The sequence below is a fragment of the Mesoplodon bidens genome, assembly GCF_964165515.1.
Source record: "Mesoplodon bidens genome assembly, chromosome: 1".
In the NCBI taxonomy this organism is placed as follows: Eukaryota; Metazoa; Chordata; class Mammalia; order Artiodactyla; family Ziphiidae; genus Mesoplodon; species Mesoplodon bidens.
In genome coordinates, this window is record NC_138176.1 from 177,418,249 (window position 1) to 177,443,308 (window position 25,060).

Sequence of the window (25,060 nt, forward strand, 5' to 3'; positions counted from 1 at the left end):
ATTAACTTTCAAATATTTTAAAAATAATTTAGATAATCAAAACCACTGCATACTTGCAGTGCTCCTCTTTTTCTCACAGCACTTTCTTCTTCAGTTTTCTTCTTGTTTTTTTCCTCAAGCCATTTTTTTTGCAGCTACCTTCTTTGCTTCCTTTTCTTTCATGGCTTTCCAGGCCTCAAATGATGCTAAGCCTTCTTCTCTCTTAGCAGCTCTTTTCTATTTTGGAAAATAATAGACAGTAATATGTATATGTATAAATAGACAAATATAGATAGATATAGATATACATACATTCATTTTTTTAAAATTCCCTTCATATTCATCAATTTAGGTTTCAAAGCAATCTATTTAAAATAGATTTAGAGAAGTTAATTGATAAAAATGTTATCTGAATTATTCACTGCATTTTAAAATGTCCTTTCTTAAACATTTATCAGATATTGATCTACTACCATGCATGGGAAGGAATTTTTTTTGGAAGTATACTGAACAAATGCTATGAAAATAAACTGTAAAATGCTAATTGGTACTGCAAAGTGCTCATAATGCAATATGGCACTAAAAGAAAAATATCAGGAAAGTTACAGGCCAGAAAGGTAAAGTTATGTACTTTACCTTTCTGGCCTGTAACTTTCCTGATATTTTAACTTTAACTTGACCTTTCTGGCCTGTCAGAGTGAGGTAAATTGACCAAGTCACACAGTAAACTACAGATCTGTGCTTTAACCCTGAGTTTTGACTGACATCAGAGCGTAAAATTCTTACTGCATAAACATATCCCAAGTGTTGAAAACATATGCCAGATTAGAAAACATGTAGGTGAACATATAGCAAGTATGTTATTACTTTACTTACTTCAATCTAATCCCATAATATTCTGTTTGCCTTATAATATTGCGTAGCATTAAAGTATATAAAGATTTATTACAGAGATAACATAATTTAGAAGTAAAAGTATGAGCTCCCTCACTGATTTATGAAGAGCAAATGAGGTATCTGGCACTGGCTGTGGCAGATAATGCTACAAAGGCAGTGCCAGTGTCCAGGCACGTCCTCTGCAGGGCTGCTCCACACAGTGCTGTACGCTGGAGAAATATGTTTCTGTCCATGGTAGTATTAAAAATACAATGAAGGTTTTTTTTTTTTTTTCTTTTGTTTTTTTCAGGGATTTTACTTTAGAAGATGGGAAAGAACTGGAGCATGTTGTAGGCAGGAGTTAGAGGCTGAGGGTGAAGTACAGGAGAGAATGAAATGAGAGCCCAGCTCCAGTCAATGGGAAGGATGGGGCAAATACTCAGGTAGAGGCTGCTCTTGAAGATACATACAAAACTCAAGATAGAAAAGGGGAAAACTGAAGGTTAATGTCTGATGACCTGATATTCCTGGCTAAGTTGCAATATCAAAGTCAATTTTTAATAATGAAATAGGTACGTGGTCACAGAAAAAACAAGTTCATAATCAGTAGTGCCAAAGCTATTGCTCACATATAAATAATAAAAATCTCTGTGTATCCATGTTTTCATGTAAAACAGTTATATTTATATCAAACTAAAAGTGTATAAAGTACCAGAGAAATAAAATCAGAAATCAATTATTTTATATACAATTTATTTCACCATTTAAAAAACAGTTGATTTAGAAATATTAAACATTCAGACTATTTTACTGACTTAAAAATCCAGAGTATTTTTCACATCTATATTCAGAATACCTGTTCATTTTGAATCCTTAAGTTTTCACTTTCGATTCTTTTAATTCTGTGCATTTCATGTAAATAAACATTTTTCTTTTCTAACCACTCTTGTGGGGAAAAAAAGGCAATATGATATTCAAAGTTTTGCAAATGAATTAGAATTCTTATTTATTTCTGAAATATATGATTAAAACCTTAAAAAAGCAAAACATAAAACTTATAGATTTTATATGTACTAGTATCATTCTTTTTCTGATAATATTCTAATATGTAAAGATGAGCAAGAATTAAGAAAATCATGTGTTTATATGATTTATATATGTGTAATATAATGTGTAATATAATGACTACATATATTAACATTTTTCTCTGAAATTCACATGGACAATTTTCCAAAGTGTATGATATTCTGTACAACAATTTTCCAAAGTGCACTATATTCTGTACAACTATATACATTAACATTTTTCTCTGAAATTCACATGGACAATTTTCCAAATTGTACGATATTCTGTACAACAAATAAGACAAAAAAAAAAGACTTCTTTTTTGGAATTGTATAAAAATTAGGACAGCTTTCTTCTATGTAAGTTTAACTCAAATACAGAAAGTCTCAGGAAGGAAAAAAAAATTAAAACGCTTTTTGTTCATAACTATGTAAACTTTAAGGAGAAAAGGTATAGAACATAGGTGTACCTCAACTATATTCTGCTTTTGCTGTATTTTTATCAATTGCCATGGCATATTCTCTTTCTTTAAAAACAACTATGATCAGTTAAACAAAGCCTGGAAGGAGATAATTTAGTATAAAAGAAAAAAAAGCTTTGGATTGCTCAGGTATTATAAAGGAAATAAATTAAACATTAAATCATCATCTCTGACAGGGTCATTTTATTTCCTGATAAATCTTATGTGAGTGATTAATTCTTCTAATTTTTTAAAAATTATATTTTCCTTTTTACCTGACAAACAGCTGCCCTTATGTTATCTGCTCCGTCAGGTTCTGTGTTCTGTTTCTGTGAAGGCTTTTGGTGCAAGACTCTCAAAGTCCCTAAATAGTGAGACGTGGGAACTGTCAACGGAATTCTCCTTAGAGAACCAGGTTTCTTTAAGAACTCAGAGGTCACTAATCTGAAAAGATCCAAATGAATAAAGATAAACTATTACAATTGCACTTGGTAGAAGAGAGATTCATTAGATTTTGCAAATACTATATTTGAAAATTACATTATAATTTAATAAATTATAATTACTTTGAAAATGATGTGTTCTTAGTACACAAAGACCCCTATTCAACATAATTTAAATTTTATTACTTTAAGTTATATAGCTTCAATGCAATTTTTCTTTTTAGGTTTTGTAATTAAAACATTTTTAACAAACATGGACTCAAGTTACATGGGAAAAGACAATATTAATAAGTAGATTTTAATAGTTTCTTATGTTATTTTGCTACATAAACCATCTTAAATATAAAGTTAGACTAGTAACCTCTATTTCAGTGTTGGTGAGGAAATCTGGCCCCCATCTATTCTGGTATATAAAGTTTATTGCACCCTGGCTTTTTCATTTATTTTCATAATACCAACAGTGTCTTCCCTGCTACAATAGCAGAACTGAGTAGTTACAAGAGAGACAATATGGCCTACAAGACCTGACATATGTACTAACTGGCAAATTTACAGAAAACGTTTGCTGACCCCTGTTCTATTTGACTAATGATAATTTAAAAGATTCAGAAGGTTTTGAATAGCATTTATGAGTTCCTATCATTTTAATAAACCAACTTAGTCCATAGAACCTCTAAGTTTAAAGTACAATTTTTCATGTGTTGGACAAAGACATTTAATATAGAAGGTGAATGCTGGACTTTAGCTTTATTACCACTGTATATCTACTGTCTCAGGAAAAATAAAAGAAAGAAACTTATCCCAGGAGCAATGTAGAACATAGAGGATCATTGATCAATTCCTTTTTATAAATGAATATATTCAACTAGGGGGATTTACTATGAAGTAACTACTTCATTGTTCTCATAAGAAGAAAATTACGTGACACCAAATGAAATTTACTGTACAGAAGTTAAACTAAAACTAGTTTTCTTGGAATGTAAACCCATAACTGAGGGAAAATGATAATTGTATTACCTGCTAGATGCATTGGATGCTCTATTATTTGTTGACTTTTTATTCTTCATATTTCTATCTTGAATTATTTTCTATTAAATAGAAAAGGCCAAAGATGGATTACTCACTGTATCTATCACAGTTAGACTTAGAGGCCAATCTTCCAGTAAATCTATGTTTTTAAAGCATTTACTATGTGTCAAGTATTTCTGTCACCAGGTACAAATAAGGATATTACATTTTAGGGAGGTTGACTGGCAAAAAACACGTAAACTAATGTCACTCATGAAGGAGATAAACTAGGGTCCAGTGACAGGGACAGAGTGGAGTTGATGAGCCACAATAATGAATGTGATCAGGGAAGGCCTACCTGAAGGCTCGACATCAGAGCTCAGACAAATAATGAATAACAAAGGGCCACATGATGTTCTATGGAGAGCATGATAATTTTGAGAAACCAAAAAAGGTGAAAGATGCTGAGGCACAGTGAATGGCAGGGAGAGCTGAGAAGTATAAGGTCCGGGAAGAATCGTATGAGATCTCCAGTGGTGAGGAGTCTGCATTTTATTCCATGGGGAGAATCCAACAAAGTAACCTTAGAGCTGAATGATTAATCAGACTTCAGATCACTCAGTAGAGAGTAAGAATAAAGCTAAGGATTCATTCAAAAGAAATATTTTATAATCTTACTTGTTATATATAAATCACCTGTTCTAATTTAGAATTACCTCTGTTAAACATTTCTAAGAGCTGTCTATGAATTCCAGAGTACCCTTCTTCCTTTTAAGGAATAACTTTTCTACTTTACACGGACAGATGGGTGCTAACACTAAAGTGAGAGCAGGTGTAAACACATCCCTAGCTTGGCATTAGCACTTTTTCCTAAGGAAACTGGTTAATGACAATATACCTGGAATGTGGCTTAATGAACCTTCTCCATAAAATTTAATAAAAACTTAATACTCTGTATTATAAAAGTCTTGTTCAACCACAAGTTCTCAGCTAACTGTTATCTCCCCTAGTAATAAGTATACATAGTCACCAATTAACTGCAGGAGAAACTGCATAAAGAAAATTTAGGAGAAATAGGGCTTTCCTGGTGGTGCAGTGGTTGAGAGTATGCCTGCCGATGCAGGAGACACAGGTTCGTGCCCCGGTCTGGGAATATGCCACATGCCACGGAGCAACTAGGCCCGTGAGCCATGGCCACTGAGCCTGTGCGTCCGGAGCCTGTGCTCTGCAACAGGAGAGGCCACAACTGTGAGAGGCCTGCGTACCACACACACAAAAAAAGAAAATTTAGGAGAAATAAAGACTAAAGTGCTCCCCATAAATTTTAACGGTATAGTACTCTGGTGCAATGTAGTGTAGGGATAAGTAATCCTACATATCACAAATCTTCTCAAGGTAATAATAATAATATTCCTGATAATGATCCTGTCCATACATTTAAATAGGTATGGATGTTGATAAACTTTTCTTAAAGACTTTTATTAAATTTTATAAAATATTCAAAAATGATATCCAAAGGAATATCCTTCACTAACTCAAAACCTTAGAAATTATTCCAGACAGCTGCATTTTTATAACGTGAAGACCTACAGAAACCTACCCACTTCTGGGTATGTATTTCTGAAACATTTAAAAGTATATTATGATCATATACTCTGATAACTTTTAATGAAATGTTGGGTTTTATTATTTTCACTGCAAACCTCCCCTGAAGTTAAAATTCTATTGAATAAGAATCACTTGACAGTATAATACCATTATTTCCACAGATAATTCAGATGTACCTAACATGGAAGATAAAATATTTAAAAGTTCTATTTTGAATTTTAAGCTGTAGTATAAAAGGTACAATTTTATATAAATACCTTTACAGACTCAGTGCATAAGATACTCTGAAGTTGAAATAGTGGTGGATCATCAAACGTTAAGTCATTATTCATAATCAGTTCAGCTTTCTCCTTTTCTTCTTCAAGGTCACCAGTAGTCACTTGACTTTCCTTGGGTTTCTCAAGTGTAGTAACAGAGTCTATCAAAAATGAGTTCTCTTCATTTTTAATTGATTTCAAGGAATTATGGTTTTCAGTGCATTCTTCATTCTGATCTATTTTGTGACAAAGTAACAGAACTAAATCTCCCTTCTGAATTAATAAGGTGTATAACAGAATCATTTGCTTTCTGCTAAATTAAAACTGTCTATAATCTATTTCTTGCAAAATAATAAATAGAGAAAACTATCATATTCAACTAGAATAAACTTTTTTTTCCCAAGTGAGCTACAAAAGAAAAAAATGACTACTAAATCTACTAAAGCATTTGACACACCTTAGAAAATGGAAAAACAACCCTAAACCATAGACATGCCACAAGCCTTTGTTGGTGTATAAACCAAGTAAGTGAAATGGCAATATCTATTCTATTCAAAAGCCTGTGTTTCTTAGCTGGAGCAAGAGGCACAGATTTCTAAGATACTACAGTTACTAGCAATACACTTATAATACTGTACAGATGTAGAGAGAACCAAGAATCAATGCAGTTCTAGAAGAGGCCACCACACAGAGAATAAAGCCATCCTTTAGAGTTTTACTCCCACTAAGATGCAGTGTTGCCTCTGATACCAAAAGGGCAGGAAGGGAAGGCCTAGTACTTACCCTTTCAGTGCTCAAGGGACAGGCTTAAACTCTGGCATGGAGGATTCAGTTTTGCTTTTACAGAATTGCTTCTATTATTCTGATTCTACCACACTTTAGAATGTTCAACAGAAAACCAGTGCTTTCTGCGTTGATCACCAACTTTCAGTTCTACTAAGATCCACCTACTGGCCAACCTGTATCTTTACTATCAAAGTCTTAATTACGAGGTTTTCATTACAGCCATTTCTGGGGAACTCATTTTGAGGTAAGCTAGATATAATATCACTTTATAATTCCAGTTATACATTCATATTTGGAGACTACTCATGATTCAAAGTATCATTAATGGATTTTTTAGAGCTGCTAATCAAAGTAATCAGTGAAAAGAACAAGGACTCTGGAGCCAAAGATTCAAATTATGGCTCCATCACTGACCTTGGATATGTTTCCCAATATCTTTGCACTTCAGTTTTTCTCATCTGTAATATGACAAAAATTATACTACATAGTAAGCACTTAATAAATGTAAGTTATACATCCCAGTCTTAAAAACAGCTATGCCTTTAGCTCTCATTAAGTTATATGTCATAAGACTAAGGAAAGAAACAATGTTAACTACTCATACCTCACACTTACTATGTGCTAATGATGGTTCTGTTCTACATGAGTTACATGGATTAAAACTAATTTAATTCTCACAACCACCCTACTCTTATTAATCCCATTTTAAAGAGCAACATACAGGGCCAGAAAGGTTAGTTACTGTCTCATGTAGTTGTACCTAGATTCAAATCCAGCTTAATCTCACTCTAAAAATTCACCTAACCATTATGTTGACTATTGCAGCAACATCTACATAATAATAGTTCACATTTAGTGAATACTGTACTTGTGCCAGGAATTGAGTTAGTGGCTAAAATGCATAGTATCACTTAATTTTCACAATAGCCTTATGAGATTGGTCTTATTATAACTTGGGGGATTGAGACATTGAGAGATCAAGTTCTGCATCTACAATCACATGGTTAATAAATTGTATTTTGGGGATTAAAACTCAGGCAAACACAAACATATATTTTCCCTATAACTGTGTAAAGTATTATTTCTTTTACAAATAGCATTCTAAGCAACACAGAGTTCATAAATAAAATAAGGTAAAATAATTTGATATAATCACCTGTAATGGAGGCTTTTTCCCCAGATACTAGTGAAAAGGAATTTCTGAGACTTTCTTTAAGGGATGATGATGATAGACATGTTAACCATGCATCCTATTTAAAGAAAATGTGTTTACTAGTAAGTTTAATTCTCAAGAGTTGTGGGAGGCAATAGGATTATTAAAACTACTTCATAACTCTGAAATCTGCATTATTAGTTTTCTGCTAAACACCAAAAGTAAGTCAAAGGAGGTTATAATATGCTTAACTTTCAAGCCTTTATATCTTGATCATTAAAATAGGTCAGGGTTTCCCTGGTGGCGCAGTGGTTGAGAGTCTGCCTGCCAATGCAGGGGACATGGGTTCATGCCCCGGTCTGGAAGGATCCCACATGCCGCAGAGTGGCTGGGCCCGTGAGCCATGGCTGCTGAGCCTGTGCGTCCAGAGTCTGTGCTCCACAATGGGAAAGGCAACAACAGTGAGAATCCCCCATACCGCAAAAAGATATATAATAATAAAAATAATAATAATAATAAAAGAGGTCACTAAGAGCTATTCCAATTCTTTAACTGAAACCTCTATATTTTCAAAACTCCTGCTGCTCTAAAATCAAATCTCAGAAATATTTAAGGTAAATATTTGACATCTCTTTCTCTAAGTATATACTTTATTAGAAAGTATAAAGGAAATAGTAGGTAAAAACCTAGTTTCAAACAAATATTACTTGTTGACCAAGTAATTTATAAAACCAAGTAGACAGTTACTTCCAAATATTTCAGATAAAAAAACTACATAGGGGCTTCCCTGGTGATGCAGTGGTTGAGAGTCCGCCTGCCGATGCAGGGTACACGGGTTCATGCCCCAGTCCAGGAAGATCCCACATGCCGCAGAGTGGCTGGGCCCGTGAGCCATGGCCACTGAGTCTGCACGTCCGGACCCTGTGCTCCACAATGGGAGAGGCCACAACAGTGAGAGGCCCGCATAACGCAAAATAAAATAAAATAAAATAAAAACTACATAGATTTCATAAACTTTAGTTTTCCTCAAAATTCCTATATCTGAATTAAAATAATTATTATACTTGAAATGAAGTAATTATATTTGTGTGCATAAATTAAACATCTCTTTTTAGAATAATACTCTATTCTAAAGGTGATATTATAATGTAAGAAGTTTGATTTTGTTGCATAGATAATAAATTTTAATTTTCTTTCCCATAATATTTACAAAGAAAATTATATGTCAAAAGCAATAGAGAGAAACCATCTGGGCAGATGGCAGATGGGCTCAAACACTGGAGTCTACCCTGAGAGGAGAAGATTTACCCAAGGAGATTTTCAAGTTAGTCACCATTTTCCTGAGGAAATTCCCCCAAATGTGCAGCTTAGTAGAAGGCTGCAGCATTACTAGACTGGCTTGAGGGGTCAGAAGATCGAGTTTAGGACTAGAAGATCAGCCAATAAATTTGGAGAACAGCTGCAGAAGGCATGAATCCCAATATCTGCATATAAATCCACCTCAAACACTTGGCTCATCTATGCATGGCATGGGAAAGACCTCAGAGGGTCCTGTAAAATCACAGTAGCTAGAAAGTGAAAAAACTAAGCAGAGATTTCAGTCAATGTCAATGGCAAGGGAGACAGAGCTGGGAATTTGTCTAGCCATAATATCTGTGTGCTAGAACACATGTTCAGAGGAACATAACAGAATCCAGAATCTCTACAACATATAATTCATAATGTTCAGTAGTCAATCAAAAAGTTAATAAGTAATGTTAAAAAAAACGGTGACACATACTCATGAAAACAAAAACAACAAAACCACTCTATAGTAACCAAGCCAGAGATGACCCAGATGTTGCAATTAGCAAACAAGAACTTTAAAGTAGGGATTATAAATATTTTCAAGCACTTAGGAGGAAATATATACATAGTGGCTGAATAGATGGGGTATCTTATTATTAGATACAGAAAATACAAAAAATACCAATGGAAATTCTAGAGTTGAACACTACTGAAATTTAAAAAAAAAATCACTGATAGACTGAACAGCAGATCAGGAATGGTAGAAAAAGGCAGTGAACTTGAAGACAGAACAATACAACTTATTCAATCTAAAAAAACAAAGGAAAAAAAGATTAAATAAGCATGAAAGAAATTTAGAGATCAGTAAGACATATCAAAAATTTCAGTGTGCATGTAATTACAAACAAGAGGAAGGAAAATAAATCAGAGAAAAAAAATTAACTCCCCATCTGCATGGAAATTATCAGTTTACAAATCCTGAAATCTCAACAAAACCCAAGCAGAATAAATATAAAGAAAACCACACCTAGGTACTTCATAGTCAAATTGCTGTAATTCTAAGAAAAAAGATTAAATCTTGAAAATAATTCTGAAAGCTGCCAGAAAAAAACAAAACATTGTATAATGAGGATAGCAAAATAAATTTTTGCTGATTTCCTAACAGAAATAATAGAGGCCAGGAACAATGGAAACCTATAAAGAGCTGAGGATAGGAGAAGGAAACTGTCGGCCAAGAAGTGTATATTCAACTAAGCCATCCTTCAAAAATGAGATAAAGTGAATATGTTTTAGATAAGCAAAGACGAGAGAATCCATCACTGGTAAACCAAGAAATGCAAAAATTAGTTCTTAAGATTGAAGGGAAATAACACTAGAAGGTAATCTGGATCTATAGGAAGAAATGAAGATCCCTAGAAATGGTATATATATCTAAGAAAACTATAAATGTTTATTCTTTTCTTCTTTTAGTTCTTTAAAAGTCTAAGACAAAAAGTTTAAAAAGCTCTTTAAAGAAAAGTTATAACTGTGTGTTGTGGAAATTATATCATATGTAGGTGTAATATACATGACATCAACAGCATGATGGATGAGGGAGTATATGGAACTATACTGTGATAAGGTTTCTATTTTAAATGTGAAACAATACAGTGTCAACTGTACTCTGATCATTTATAGATGCATCTTTTAATCCATAAGACAACTACTAAAAATATAATGTGAATAGGTATAGTCAAAAGGCAACAGAGAAAACTAATGGAAAACTAAAACCTATGTGATTAACTCTGAATAAAAAGTCAAGAAAGAAGTTATAGAGGAACAACAACTTTAATTTTTTAAAAATAGATAAAATAAATAGAACACAAACAGCAACAAATTGGCCCTAAGTGTACTTACATTAAATGTATATGGACTGGATTTACCTGGTGGAGGATTGGTTAAGAATCCACCTGCCAATGCAGGAGACACGGGTTCAAGTCCTGGTGTGGGAAGATCCCACATGCCGTGGAGCCACTAAGCCCATGGGCCACAACTACTGAGCCTGCACTCTAGAACCCGTGAGCCGCAACTGCTGAGCCTGAGAGCCACAATTACTGAAGCCTGGGTACATAGAGCCCATGCTCCACAACAAGAGAAGCCACCACAATGAGAAGCCCGCACAACACAACAAAGGGTAGCCCACCGCTTGCCATAACTAGAGAAAGCCCATTCACAGCAATGAAGACACAATGCAGCCAAAAATAAAATAAATAAATTTATTTTAAAAATGTATATGGACTAAACACTCATAAAAGGAATAATGAATTCATAAGTAGATTGCAATTAAAAAGCAGATTGTCAGACTTGATAAAAAAGTAATACCAAACTGCTATTACAAGAGTCATTTAAAGAAAAATAAAAAAAAATTGTTTGAAAGAAAATGATGGAAAAAGTTATACCATGCAAATACTGAAATGTTGAAGTATCAGGCAAAACAAACTGCAAGATATGAAGCATTACCAGAGATACAAAAATTTCATAATGCTAAATAGGGTCAAGAACTAATAATGATGAATGTGTATGTGTCTAATTACAGAGTCATGGAATGCTGACAGAAAAAAAAGGAAGTACAGAGAAATTCACAAACATAACTGGAGATTTTAACACACTCTATTTAGTACATGGTAAATCAACTAGACAAAAATTCAATAAGAATGGAAAAGATCTGAATGACACTACCAACCATCTTGACCAAACTGAAATTACAAAACGTTATATCTAACACCTGCAGAACACACATTCTTTGTTAACACAAATGAAACTTTCACAAGACACACTTAGTCTGGGCCATAAAAAAAATCTCAACAACTTTAAAAAATGTGAATTCATATAAGATATATTCTTTGATCATAATAAAATAAAATTATAAATTTATGCAAGAATATATCTAGAGAAGATCTAAATATGTGGAAATAAAATCATTCACCATAAAATAACCATTTGGTCAAAAAAGAGATCACAAGGAAATTAGAAAATATATTTAAAGGAATGATAATGAAAATAAATGGCATCAAAAAAATTGAGTGCTGCTAATCAGTGCATTAGAGGAAAATTTATAGTTTTCAAAGGTTTTGACAGAAAGGATGAAAAGCTTAAAATGAATGGACACATTTTCTAACTTAAAGGTAAGCAAATTAAATCCAAAGAAAATACAAGAAAGAAATAATAAAGAGTGAAAATCAATGAAATTGGAAACAAACAACAGAGGAAGCTAACAAAGCCAACACTGGTTCTTAGGAAAGTTTTAACAAAACTGAGCAATGCCTATCAAAATTTAACAAGAAAGACAGAAAACATAAACTACATATTAGAAATGAAAGATGGAATGTCATGATAATTTTACTGTCATCAAAAGGATATGGGAATATCACAAACAACTTTATAAATTCAACATCTCAGATAAAGTGGACAAATTTCTAAATAGACATAAATTACCAAACTGACGAGAAAATCTGGATACCAAATATTTGCCAAAAAAAAATAAAAAATCAAACTTAGTGTCAAAGACCTCTCCACAAAGAAAATTCTAGGCCCAGATAATTTCGCTGGTGAATTCTCTCAATTAAGGGGAAAATGACACTAAACTTTTGGTTTCATACCAAACAAACTTTTAGAAAATAAAGGAGGAAGAGACACTCCCCAACTCATATGCTACGCACACCTGATAACATTATGAGGAAAAAATTATAGACAACCTCCATAAATATTGATGTAGAAATCTTAACAAAATATTAAAAAATCAAATCCCACACAGAAATGGTCTACAATGATTGACTAGATTTTATCCCAGGAATAATGAGTTAATTTAACATATAAACATAGATTTATATAATCATACACACACACACACACACACACACACACACACGCACACATAAAGGAAAGGTGGGAAGTGAGGTTGTAGCAAGAAAGAAAATGTCACCCTTTCGATACCCAGCTGTGACATTTGCAGGAATGTAAGGCAATAGGGAGAGAGGTACAGTGTCATGTGAAAGCTTATACAAAGTTAAAGAGGCTTCAGCATAGTTGAATGTGGATGAAAATAGACTCTTCCAGAGCCAAAGATTATAGACATAGGAGAGAGAAGGGTTGGACAAAAAATAAATGGGAAATCCCTGAAAATGTGGGCTTAAAGAAGATTCAGAGCATGGTCAGGAAAATTTTATAATGAGGAATAAGTAAAATTTAGACTATTAAAAACAGAAGTATCTAATATACCCAACAAAGATAATATCTCTACAATATGGGCTATGTTATAGTCATTAAGGTGAACATAGTCTCAAGATCACCCAGCAACATGGAAACACTTCATGACCTAATGTTAAGAGGTTAAACAAAAAAGCATGATACAAAACATTGTGAATGTTAAGATGACAAATATAAAAACAAGTATAGGAAAACAGCCCAAAAGGGGAGTAAGAATAATGAATATAGTTGTTATTAGGTGGTGGGATTATGGGTAGATATTTTTCAATTAAATTTTCTGTCATAATATAATGTTACTTTAAAAACATTAGGAATACTTTTTTTTTAATCAAGGAATATAGAATACAGCACAAAGAGCAATTAAAGTTAGGTATCACTACCAGTTTGAATAGTGTTCCCTCAAAATTCATGTCTATCCCAAATCTTCGAACATGATCTTATTTGAAAATAAGGTGTTTGCTGATGGAATTAGTTAAGATGAGAACCTACTGGAGTAGGGAGGACCCTAAATCAAATGACTGGTGTCTTTTTTTAGAGAAAAGTGAGGGGAGACACAGAGACCCAGGGAAGAAGACCATGGGTTGATGGAGGCAAGGACTGGAGTGATGCAGCTACAAGCAAAGGACCACCAAAGATTTCTGACAACCACCAGAAGCTGGAAGAAGCAAAGAAGGATTCTTCCCTAGAGCCTTCAGAGGGAACATGGCCCTGTCCACACCCTGATATTGGACTTCTGACCTCCAGAACTGAGAGAACTTCTGTTGTTTTAAGTCATCTAGTTTGTGGCAATTTGTTACAGCAACTACAGTGAACTAACACAATATCCACTTGGCCAGATGAATTTATTAAACATAAAATAATTGTTTGGTTTTGATAACACCCCCTCTTCACCTGATTTTCAGAACAAATTAGGACATAGCACATTGAAGTCAGGCAGATTTATATCAAATTGCCAGCTTTTCTGGTAAAGCTAACCTACAGAATGAGTGGAATCAGAGCCTACTGTGCTCATACTTCTGACCTGAATTGGAGAGATTCATCTGTTTTGTTGTGATACAAAGGACTTCCTCTGTCTGCTTTTGTACCACCTCCCAGGGAGCAGATCTTTTCTCACATCAGTAGCACAGAGGAGTTAGGAGAAGAAGAAAGAAGCTTAGCCAGTACTGTTTAGTCCCTTTTCTCTGATCTGCTCAAGCAGATGGTGGAGGATGAATGTTCTTCCCATACTTATCCCTTCTGAAATGTGAGGTGGAACTTCTCTAACCATAGTGAAATGTAAAGACAGGCGGCCAAGTGTTCTTCCCTAAAAACAATACACAGTAAACTCCTGATGAAGTCCTGAAGGATCATATCTACATCCTTTCTGGTATATCCCCAAAAATATAGGACTGTGCCATGAACACTCAATATACATTTGTTGAGTGATTAAAACCAAATGAATAAAATGACGCTGGCCATAAATTATACATTTCAAAGATATGTAAATAAAAACTCTTGCAATTAAAGTGTTGCATAGATTCAAAAAGGCAACAGTTTTTTTCACATTTTACTTTGTCTGAAATTGGATGCATCGTATGTTACAGTTTAGCAGTTTTCTTCTTTCTTAGCAGTACATAAAATAATGCTGTATTTTTGCTATATCTTGCAATTGAGTTATAGATTCAATAAAACATATTTTTAAAAAGTTAAAATTATTTCCTTATCAATTGCTGAAGAAATCATGTAAAACACACACACATGCACGCACACACACAAATATTCTTTCTCTCATAATCAGATGCAAAAACCTGAATTAGAAACACAGTTTAGCAGTAGTGCAAACCTCAGGGTCAAGGTTTTCAGAGAATACATTTTCCTCAGTTTCTGGTTGTCTGCCATTCAGCCTTGGGAGGAACGATGGCGCAGAATGTGCCTCTAATTCTTCATGGAGGGCAGTGTCTTTGTCTTCTCCTAGCCTGTCTTTCTCCTCCCTGTGGCTGTGCTTTTTCAACATGCTCCCTGGCCGAGGTGAAAGCCGAGGTGAAGTGGTTGTCTGCTTCAAGGCTGCTGTTATTTTCTGCAGAAAAATACAATGTTTTAATACATTAAATACAATTTAATACACTAAAAAAATACATTTTTTAAATGGCCATGGCTTCTCCTACACTGCAGGTGCCACCACACTTCCCTCCTGTGCCCAAGGACCTTGGTTTTCTATCCTGGAGAGTGTAGAAGAAGCCCACACCCTTCTCTACACAGAACTCCAGAAAGTACAAGGAGGCGATAGTTCATAACCAAATAAATTTTTTTAATGGCTGTCATCCTGGAAGTAACTAATATACTTCACTTTTGTGAGTAGTTAACTCATCAACTCTCATAGTATTAAAAAAAAAAATTAACAAACAAAAGCAAACTGCCTGAGTTTCAGCCTTTATAAAATGAGGCAGTTCATCCATCAAACCTTTATTGAGTATCTGCTGCCAGGCCCCACACACATCACTCACATTAATGGACCTCAGAATCAAGACACTGGCAATGGCCCTGTCCAAGGATTTTAGAGGTTGGGAAAGGAGACGATTCTAAACAAATAAAATTATAAGACAAAGGTAAGTGCTGTTACAAGTATAAAGATGATGTCAGTACAGGGAGTAGAAGAGCTAAATGTCCCTGGAAGGAGGAACAGACAACTGGATAACTTGTGAGCTGCTGTTCTCTGAGTCCATAAAACCTCTCCAGCAGTTATTAAAATATCTCAGTTACTATTTCATTACTGCTAAGTTAAAACAACAGTCTAATGCTGGTATACTTCCAGCCCTCAAAACATGATAAGAAACATTTTACATGAACTTTTCCCTAAATTTTACCTGTTATACATATCCATCTCTCCATTGCTCTACCAATGTATTTTTCTGATGAAACTTCAAAACTGAACTAATGAATACCTTTATCCTTTTTATCTATAAGTGGAGTTATAAATCCTGCTAGAAGATTCTACAAACATACGTAATTGGAACTGCTATAAATGTTTCATTACCAATTTTATGTATGTCCTAAACTCTGGTCAAATGTCCAATCCAAAATCCAAGAGTCATCCTAGATTCCTCCCACAAAATCCAAAGAGTCACAATACCCTATCCATTCTACTTGCTAAATTTCTCTCTCAATTACCCCACATTCTACATCCCCACTCTCAGTTCCTCATCTACTCTTGCCTAGATTACTGCCTCAGTGATACTTATAAAACACAAATCAGGTCACATCACTCCTCTCCACAAAATTTTTCAATGGCTCCCCATCAGCCAGTCTTACAGAATAAAAAGCTCATTGCCTCTGAACAATATAAAATGTTTCATGGTTTTGTCCCTGGCTACCTGTGCTGCCTTATCACTAACACACCCACTTATTAATCTGTCCTGAAATGCTGGGCTCACTGTCCTTCTGCAGCTGTGCCTCATCCCTCCTGACACCAGAGCTTGCCACCCAAGCTTTCCCTCTGTCTAGGATGTCCACTTCCTGTTTCTCCTCCTGACAAATGTTTGCCTGTCTTTGGAACCTCAGTTTAAGCAGAATATTGTATAAGGCCTGGTTTTGAGTCATTTTTTTTTATTGTGGTAAGAACACTTAATAGGAGATCCACCCTTTTAACAAATTTTCAAGTGCACATTACAGTATTATTAACTAAAGGCACAATGCCATAAGGCAGAGCTCTAGAACTTATTCATCTTGCATAACTGAAACTTTACATCTGTTGACTAGCAACTCCCATTTCTCTCTCCCTCCAGCCCCTCATAACCACCATTCTACACACTCTCTGTATGGGTTGCCTATTTCTGATATTTCATATTTGAATCTTGGTCTGACACTTATTAGCATTGTAAACTTACATGAATCAGATAACTGTCACACACCCCAGTTTTCCTCTAGGTAGAATTAGCTAAGATTTGCTAAAGTGCTCATGGGACTTGAATAAGATAATACATACAAAGCACACAACACAGTGTCTGACACATGGGAAGTGCTCAATGAATATCAATGATTATATAGACATTTCCTGTTCTGGTTTGTCCACCACTCCTGCTTTCTTTTTGGGTATCCTCTCCTTTCTATCCATGTGATTCTGGTGGGTTAATAAATATCTCCTCCATACCTCAGTGAGAATGATGGGCACGTGATGCAGCCCCCTCCTTCCTGTGAAGCTTATCACAGAAACTTCATTTCCCCTGACCACAGCAGGCAGTCAGGAGGTAAGGATTTTTCTACTTGGAGTTGGTGGATATGCCTTTAAGGCCATGGAGCTGGAAGGATGTGATTTAGAGACCACTAGTGGCATTCTCTGCTGCCAAGTGAAGGGCTGTCTGAGACAAAGAAACCAAATGACAGAAAAATGGACCAGGGGATGGAGTAAATGGGGCAGTGACAGTGCAGGAGGAAATAATGAGAGGGTCAGGGAGGGAGGACAAAAGTAAAAAGAATCCTGATGATATAGAAATACCGATTCTCTACAATTAATCACACCTAAAGCAAGGACTTCTGACCTCCATGCTCAACACAGGGATAGACTGTTTCCACTGATGTTTGAATTGGGTCATTTGCATCTGAGAGTCCTGACTACAGGTACTATTATTTGTCTGTTATATCTATTAACACCAGCTCCTCTAGGAAGCCTTCCCTAATGCCCTCAGGTAATTTAGATGCCCAATTTCCTGTCTTCTTACTATACCTTTTATACACCTTCCCACCAAATTGTAAAGTCTTTGCTATGGTCTGAATGTTTGTGTCCCCACCCAATTCTTATGTTGAAATCTTAACCCCAAAAGTGACGTGTTAGGAGGTGAGGCCTTTGGGAGGTGATTAAGTCATGAGGGTAGAATCTTCATGAATGGGATTAATTCCCTTAACACAATGCTCTACAAAGTTCCTTTGCCCTTTCCACCACATAAAGATATAATGAGAAGCCCTGCAACCCGGAAGAGGGCCCTAGCCAACCATGTGAGCCCTGTGATTTCAGACTTCCAGCCTCTAGAACTGTAAGAAACAGGTTTCTGTTGGTTATAATCCACCCAGTCTGTGGTATTCAGTTACAGCAGACCGAACGGACTAAGACAGTATTGGAGGATTGGTACTAGGTCTTTGTAATGCCGCAGTGATAACTACTATCACAGTGCTTGTAACAGTGAAACATATCATACCCACAATAAATATGTGGGATAAATAAAATGATCTGCTTATGAACAAATGCTGAATAATAAAATGAATAGTAAAAGCATTTATAGAGTACTTAATTTATGCCAAGATTGCTCTAAGCACTTCAAATACATGAACTCAATTTAATTGCCTCAAACCCCTAGTGGTGGTTCAACTATTGTCTCCATTTTACAGGTAAATAAAATGAGGAACAAAGAGGTCATGTGCCCATAGTCATAAACTCTAGTTTGTGGGATTAAAGCAGGAGCACCCAGACTCCAATGCTAATGGAGTCAAGGTTCTCCTGCTTTAAAGTTAAAATAAAAACAGCATAACCTGTAAAAATTACTTTCTACAATCACTACCAATGTGACCATTACCTGATAAAAGTGAAAGAGTTTGATTATTGTACTAGTTACAGCAGACAAGCAAGAACAAAGGAAACTTCAGGTTCTAATATTTTTATAAAGGATTAAGTGATACTCAGCAATATCTCACCACATTAAAAATATTAAGTTCTAAACTCTATAAGAAAAAAAAGTCTAAAAATTTAGAGAAGGATAAAGCCAAGTTCATTAACCACTTTCCTTCTTTAAAGAATGAATTATTCATTTATTCATTTATACATTCAAATACTTAATGAATTCTACATGCCAGGCACTAACCAGCAACCTCAACATTTTTCTTCAACTTGAATAACCTAGGAATAATTATTTTAATATATTTTATACCAAAATTCCACTTCCAGAAGCATCATCAAGTTTTCAGAAAAAAAATACATCTATACATTATCAAAATGTTTTATTTTACAATCAAGTGTAAATGATTACTTGTTTTGGTAAATTTTTTTTATCCTACATATACTGAATTGCAAATGGTTAATGATTGTTTAAAAACACAGTATTGCACATTTAGAATCCTGAGCTATCTTGTGGTCAAAATACAGTATATCTCCATTCATTTTAATTTGTCACAGGTTTTTGTTTTTTTGTTTTTTTTTTGTTTTTTTTTTTTTTTTTGCTGTACACAGGCCTCTCACTGTTTTGGCCTCTTCCGTTGCAGAGCACAGGCTCCGGACACACAGGCTCAGCGGCCATGGCTCACGGGCCCAGCCGCTCCGCGGCATGCGGGATCTTCCCAAACTGGGGCATGAACCCATGTCCCCTGCATCGGCAGGCGGACTCTCAACCACTGCGCCACCAGGGAAGCCCTGTCACAGGTTTTCAAAAAGGTATTAAATGGGTGGATTATTGCTGATTATCTACCATAAAGTTCTAATTATATACTTCTATCTATATCAGACTAATTTTTAGCTTCTATAATATGTTCACATTTTCTTATTAACCTAATGAAAAGCTTTTTAGAATCAGGACAAATAGAATAAACATAATCCATAAAAATAAGTTTCTAAACTCAACTAAGACTAGGAAACACTGCATACTCTTTCTTGAAGATTCCCCGTGCATATGTCTTTATTAACAGTTCCAAGAAGTTCATAAAGAAATTGGTTTAAAATTCCTATAACTGTGTTTTCCCCTCAATACCAATGAACAAACTGTGGAACATACTTTGGGAAATGGTGATGTAATGGATTATTCACTGTTTGATTACATTTCCCTTCTATCCATTTTTGATTTTACTCAGTACACTGGGAAGGTACATTTTAGCAAGTTAATTCTGTTTCATTAGGCCTTGTGCTTACACTTTTGTAGAAGTTTATAGTTTGAGACATACTTCAGTAGATTCTTAAAACAATTCTGTAGGAAAGGAGAGCAGGTTTCCTCCCCCTCCTCATGAAGACAGTAAGGCTTACCCTACGGCTGAGGTCACACATAATTAACTTGCAGTAGCTTTTCCCCTAGTATCCCTGCTTGCTCATATCTTCTCCTCATTTGAAAGTGGATGGAATTGTGGGGGTGGAAAAAGGAGTGTCTGAAATATAGCTTTGCCTAAGGTTACCAGTGCTATTACATAAAGTATGAAATACTTACCAGTACCATATTTAATGATGATATGAAGGAAAGAGGTTTTTGTGAAGGTTAGCATCAACTACTATTTTTTTTCTATAGAACAGAAAAAGACTGGAAGACTCCAAATCCTTAAACTTCTATGCCCTTGTTTCTGCATGACAGCCCAGGGGATGTCATAGCAGTTGGTGCCTGCTTCACTCCATCTCTGCTGCACTATGCACAGAGCTCAGTAGAACTGTGGAGAAACTACTGTAATCACACCAGGAATATCTCCACAGAAAATTGAGTTTTAGTGGATTTTCCTGGGGAACAGAGAAGCCAAATGGAGATTCTTTTTTCTTAAGGAAAGTCTGGAGGCTTAAACAATGACAGCAACAACACCTCCCCCCACTACCCCCTTCAAATATACAAATGCCAAACAAATATTCTGGCAAATGGCTGTATGGAAATGATATTTTTAAGGACTAGCTCCAATGCTGCTATAACCCTGATGTGTGGAGTGTGAGATGGATTAGAAAGGATTCCATTGTAGTTCCACTGCTAAAAACAAAATTGGAGCTCACAGGCCTAAGCAAGGCTGGACCCAGGAGCTTTGGAGCCACAGCTGTGGATGACTGAAGGTACTTTGGCCAGCTATCAGGCACTAGCAGAGATACAATACTGAATGTACAACTGGACGTCAGAATTATGTTTTTTCTCTATGGTTCTATTATTTTTATTTATATCTGTAATATGGAAAAGTTAAGTCTGATTTTTTTTTTCTTAAATATCTAGTAGCCACCATATGCAGTGGTTAAGAATCCGCCTGCCAATGTGGGGGACACGGGTTTGATCCCTGGTCTGGGAAGATCCCACATGCCACGGAGCAACTAAGCACATGCACCACAACTACTGAGCCTGTGCTCTAGAACGCATGAGCCACAGCTACTGAACCCATGCAGCACAACTACTGAAGCCCGCACGCTCCACAACAAGAGAAGCCACCACAATGAGAAGCCCGTGCACTGCAATGAAGAGTAACCCCCGCTCTCCACAACTAGAGAAAGCCAGTGAGTGGCAACGAAGACCCAACACAGCCAAATATAAATAATAAATAAATAAATAAAAATTTTAAAGAATCTCTTAGCTACCACATAAAAGTATTTTGTGACTGATTATCTTAAAATAAATTTTAAAGAAATGCAATTACAGTAACCTAACAAATTACCTGAAGATGCACTTTTGATTGGAAGAATTTTAGGTTTCGTTGCCATTTTAATTTTCTCTTTTTCAGTTTCTTGTTGTTTATTTTGAGATTAAGATAAGGGATTTACAATCATGCTTTTACAACCATGAGGTGCCATCTCATCATTTTTGATAGAGACGACTGGCTCATCTTTCCTCACATCATTGACTGATTTCTGATTTTCAAAAAAGACAGTTTTGGAGAATTCTTTTCTTCATCATCTGATATATGAAAATCATTAATCATTTTCTTAACTGAATTTTCATCTACTGAGGTGTCAGAAAAATCACCTAAGGAAACTGAAAAATAGAAGACAAAAATATTTTCAATAGTATATTTTAAAGTTTTGAAGATTACATCAATCAAAAAGATTACCTTAAAGACTGGAAATGAATTTACAACTGTGAATAGATTTGCAGCCCTACAAAACAGCTAACTTTGGCGGGTTTTATTGGCATTTGTAAAATAAAAATTTCAGTTTCATTAATTTATTCAAAACTTACTTATCGAGTATGAATAGTTTGTCAAGCCAAGCACTGTGCTTGCTCTGAGAAAAGTCCTTCAAAAGTTCTTCAAAGTAATAATCAGCCATGGACATTTAAATTAGATTTTGGACTCTAAAGCTTTTCTATATTTTTTCAAAAACTTCATAAAATCAACAATATTTGTAAATGGAAGAATTGGCTAATAATGTTTTTTCATAAAAATTTTGGAACTGCAATTCCATCCATGCCACAATATTAGATTTTACTATGAGAAGAATAATAAAGAATGCTAACTGAACCATAAAGCAATGATTTAACTATTGTTCTGATTACTTTTACAGAGAGCATTGAGAGTTATTCACTGAAAGTATAAAACACTGAATTTCAAGTTTATAATTTTGTATGTTTATCCTGAAATGTAAAATATTAATATTTTACATAATCAAAAGAAACCAAATTAACCATACAGTACTGATATACGGGGTTTTTTAAACTGATTCCCTTTCACAGCCAAAAAACCTTTGATTTATAAAAAAGCATTATAAAAGTGATCCTAACGTGCACAAAGTTTAGTTCTATGGGCCCTAGTTATTACCTCATAGGGTTGACCTTAAAGATGAACTTGTTATCTCCAATGTGGTTTACCACTAACACACATTTAGAAAAAAAACAAGGACTATCATACAACTTCTTTAAAATTAAGAGTGGCATTTTACTCATTAAAAAGTTGGAGGGCTTCCCTGGTGGCACAGTGGTTGAAAGCCGGCCTGCTGATGCAGAGGACACGGATGCGTGCCCCAGTCTGGGAAGATCCCACATGTCGCGGAGCAGCTGGGTCCGTGAGCTATGATCGCTGAGCCTGTGCTCCACAATGAGAGAGGCCACAACAGTGAGAGGCCCACGTACCACAAAAAAAACAAAGCAAAAAAAAGAAAAGTTGGAGATCTAAAACCTGTGAATTCATAGGTATTATTTTAACATAGTGATTGTTTTGCAGAGTTGGGCTAAACCCAACTAAAGAAGCAAAAAGAAGGAAAGTGGTTTACTTTCCCATGTTCTCACATACCAATCTCATCACTGTCAAAGTCATCTGAGTATTCAGAACTTCTTTGTCTGGCTGAGCGAGCTGTAATTGCTTTTATTAGTTCATCCTGAAATGAGATAATTAAAATCAATTTCTACCCAAATGTGGAGGTCTCATATATTGAATTCATTCTTTAAACAAATAATGCTTGATTAATAACTGCCTTAAAACTTAAGTTTCATTCATTTAACAGATATTCACTGAAAGCTTACCTTATGCCATGCACCTAACCCCTAAGACTCAATGCAGAACATCACAGACAATTCCTTTCCTCGTGGAGCTTTGGGTTAAATTAAAGAAGACAGACAACACCAAGCAAATTAATTGAAGGACTCAATTTAGACAGGGTTCATTATAATTTGGCATTATGGAAGAAACTGGTATTCATTATGATCTTTTTTTTTTCAGCATATTGCTGTTAAGAGATGTAATCAATACTGCAAATTTAGAGGCTGAGTTCAAAATTGTAGTGACTGGACAGAGAAAGCCTAAATGTTATAATGCTACACCAGGGGAAAAAAAAAACAATTTTTATACGAAAATGGCAATTAGAAGCTGCTATTCAATTTTTAAAAGCTAATTTAACTTTTTAATATAGTAAGAACCTAGCATTGAGTTTAGTTTGGTAGTCTTAAAGCCACACAGAAGAGTTGGTAATACTGGAGCCCAAATACAATCATCTGCAAAATTTCAAAAGAAACATAGATTTACTCCAGCTTTACATAGGACTGTTGTATTGAATAGAAGCATTTTCAAGTCCAATATTCCTAATACAGTGTTTACCTGGTAAAATCATTCAAAATAAAAATACTTTACCTGGAAAGTAGTTCTTTTGGTGACTTTTGGGCTCTTTGTATATGCCAAAGTTGTGTTAAAAACTTCATCAGACATAGTGCTTATTTTAATTTTCTAATTTTATAAAATGGCTAACAAACGATAGGGATAATTCAACCTCTGGTGGTGGCTGAAATATATAAAAAACCAAACTTTTTTGCATGCTTGAGAATTTCCATTACTACACTTAGTACTCCCTCCCTGCCCCCAAAGCCAAACTAAAACCAGAAAAGCATCATATGAACATTGAGCTATATCTTCCTGTTAAGTAGCAGAGTAATAAACAGAGCTCTTGTAAAGAAAAAGCAAATTCTACTAACAAACTTGTTTTCAGAAAAATATAATTCAAACTATAGTTATCCAAAAATATTTCTACAACTATTTTATTATCCTAAATAAGTTTTACAATTATTGCACTCATTTAAATAATGAGTGCAATAGGTTGTTGCCAATTAAAATAGAAACTTTTTCAGCTCTCTTCCATTCAAAAAGTATAATATAGCCTACAAAACAGCCATACTTATTTAAAAGGCTACAAAGAAGACGATTGTCAGCATAAAGTACAACAACGTTCCCCAACATTTCTGGCACCAGGGACCAGTTTCGTGGAAGACAATTTTTCCACAGATGGTGGGTGGGGGGAATTGTTCGGGTGGTAATGCAAGCGATGGGGAGCTATGGGGGTCGGCAGATGAAGCTTCGCTCACTCGCCCGCGGTTCACCCACTGCTGTGCGGTCCGGTTCCTGGTTCCTATCAGGGGTCTGCGGCCTGGGGTTGGGGACCCCTGAAGTACAGAAGTCCCCTACATACCAATGAGTTCCATTCCAAGATTGTGTTTGTAAGTCCAATTTGTTCATAATTCCAACAAATTTAGCCTAGGTACCCAACAGTAGTACAGTACAACAACTAGCATACAGGGGTCGGCATCAAGTGAACAGGCAAGAAGAGTTACTGACTGGAGGAGGGAGAGGAGGTGGGAGATGGTAGAGTTGAAGGATTGTCAGCAATAGGAGATGGAGGGCAGGCTGCAATTTCACTCATGCCTGACGTTGATGGCACATGTTCTGCTTCCTGGCTGCTTTCAATTCTATCTACCTTCTTGCTTCCGGGGATCCTGGGCTTGAAATAAAG

The 25,060-nt window shown here is 35.2% G+C and overlaps 1 pseudogene across 1 annotated transcript in view; it reads right to left on the reverse strand.

The window, feature by feature from the left end:
- LOC308629389 (microtubule-associated protein 9-like) overlaps nucleotides 1-24,052 on the reverse strand; it is a 32,116-nt pseudogene extending 8,064 nt beyond the window's left edge. Inside the window, exons 1-10 of the transcript XR_014017854.1 lie at nucleotides 23,911-24,052; nucleotides 23,077-23,161; nucleotides 21,508-21,824; nucleotides 14,990-15,223; nucleotides 7,639-7,732; nucleotides 5,697-5,932; nucleotides 3,841-3,911; nucleotides 2,656-2,824; nucleotides 1,712-1,792; nucleotides 54-216 (exon numbers count right to left, since the gene is read on the reverse strand). The product of XR_014017854.1 is annotated as a microtubule-associated protein 9-like (transcript). The remainder of the gene's footprint in view (nucleotides 1-53; nucleotides 217-1,711; nucleotides 1,793-2,655; nucleotides 2,825-3,840; nucleotides 3,912-5,696; nucleotides 5,933-7,638; nucleotides 7,733-14,989; nucleotides 15,224-21,507; nucleotides 21,825-23,076; nucleotides 23,162-23,910) is intronic.
- Nucleotides 24,053-25,060: the final 1,008 nt, after the last annotated feature.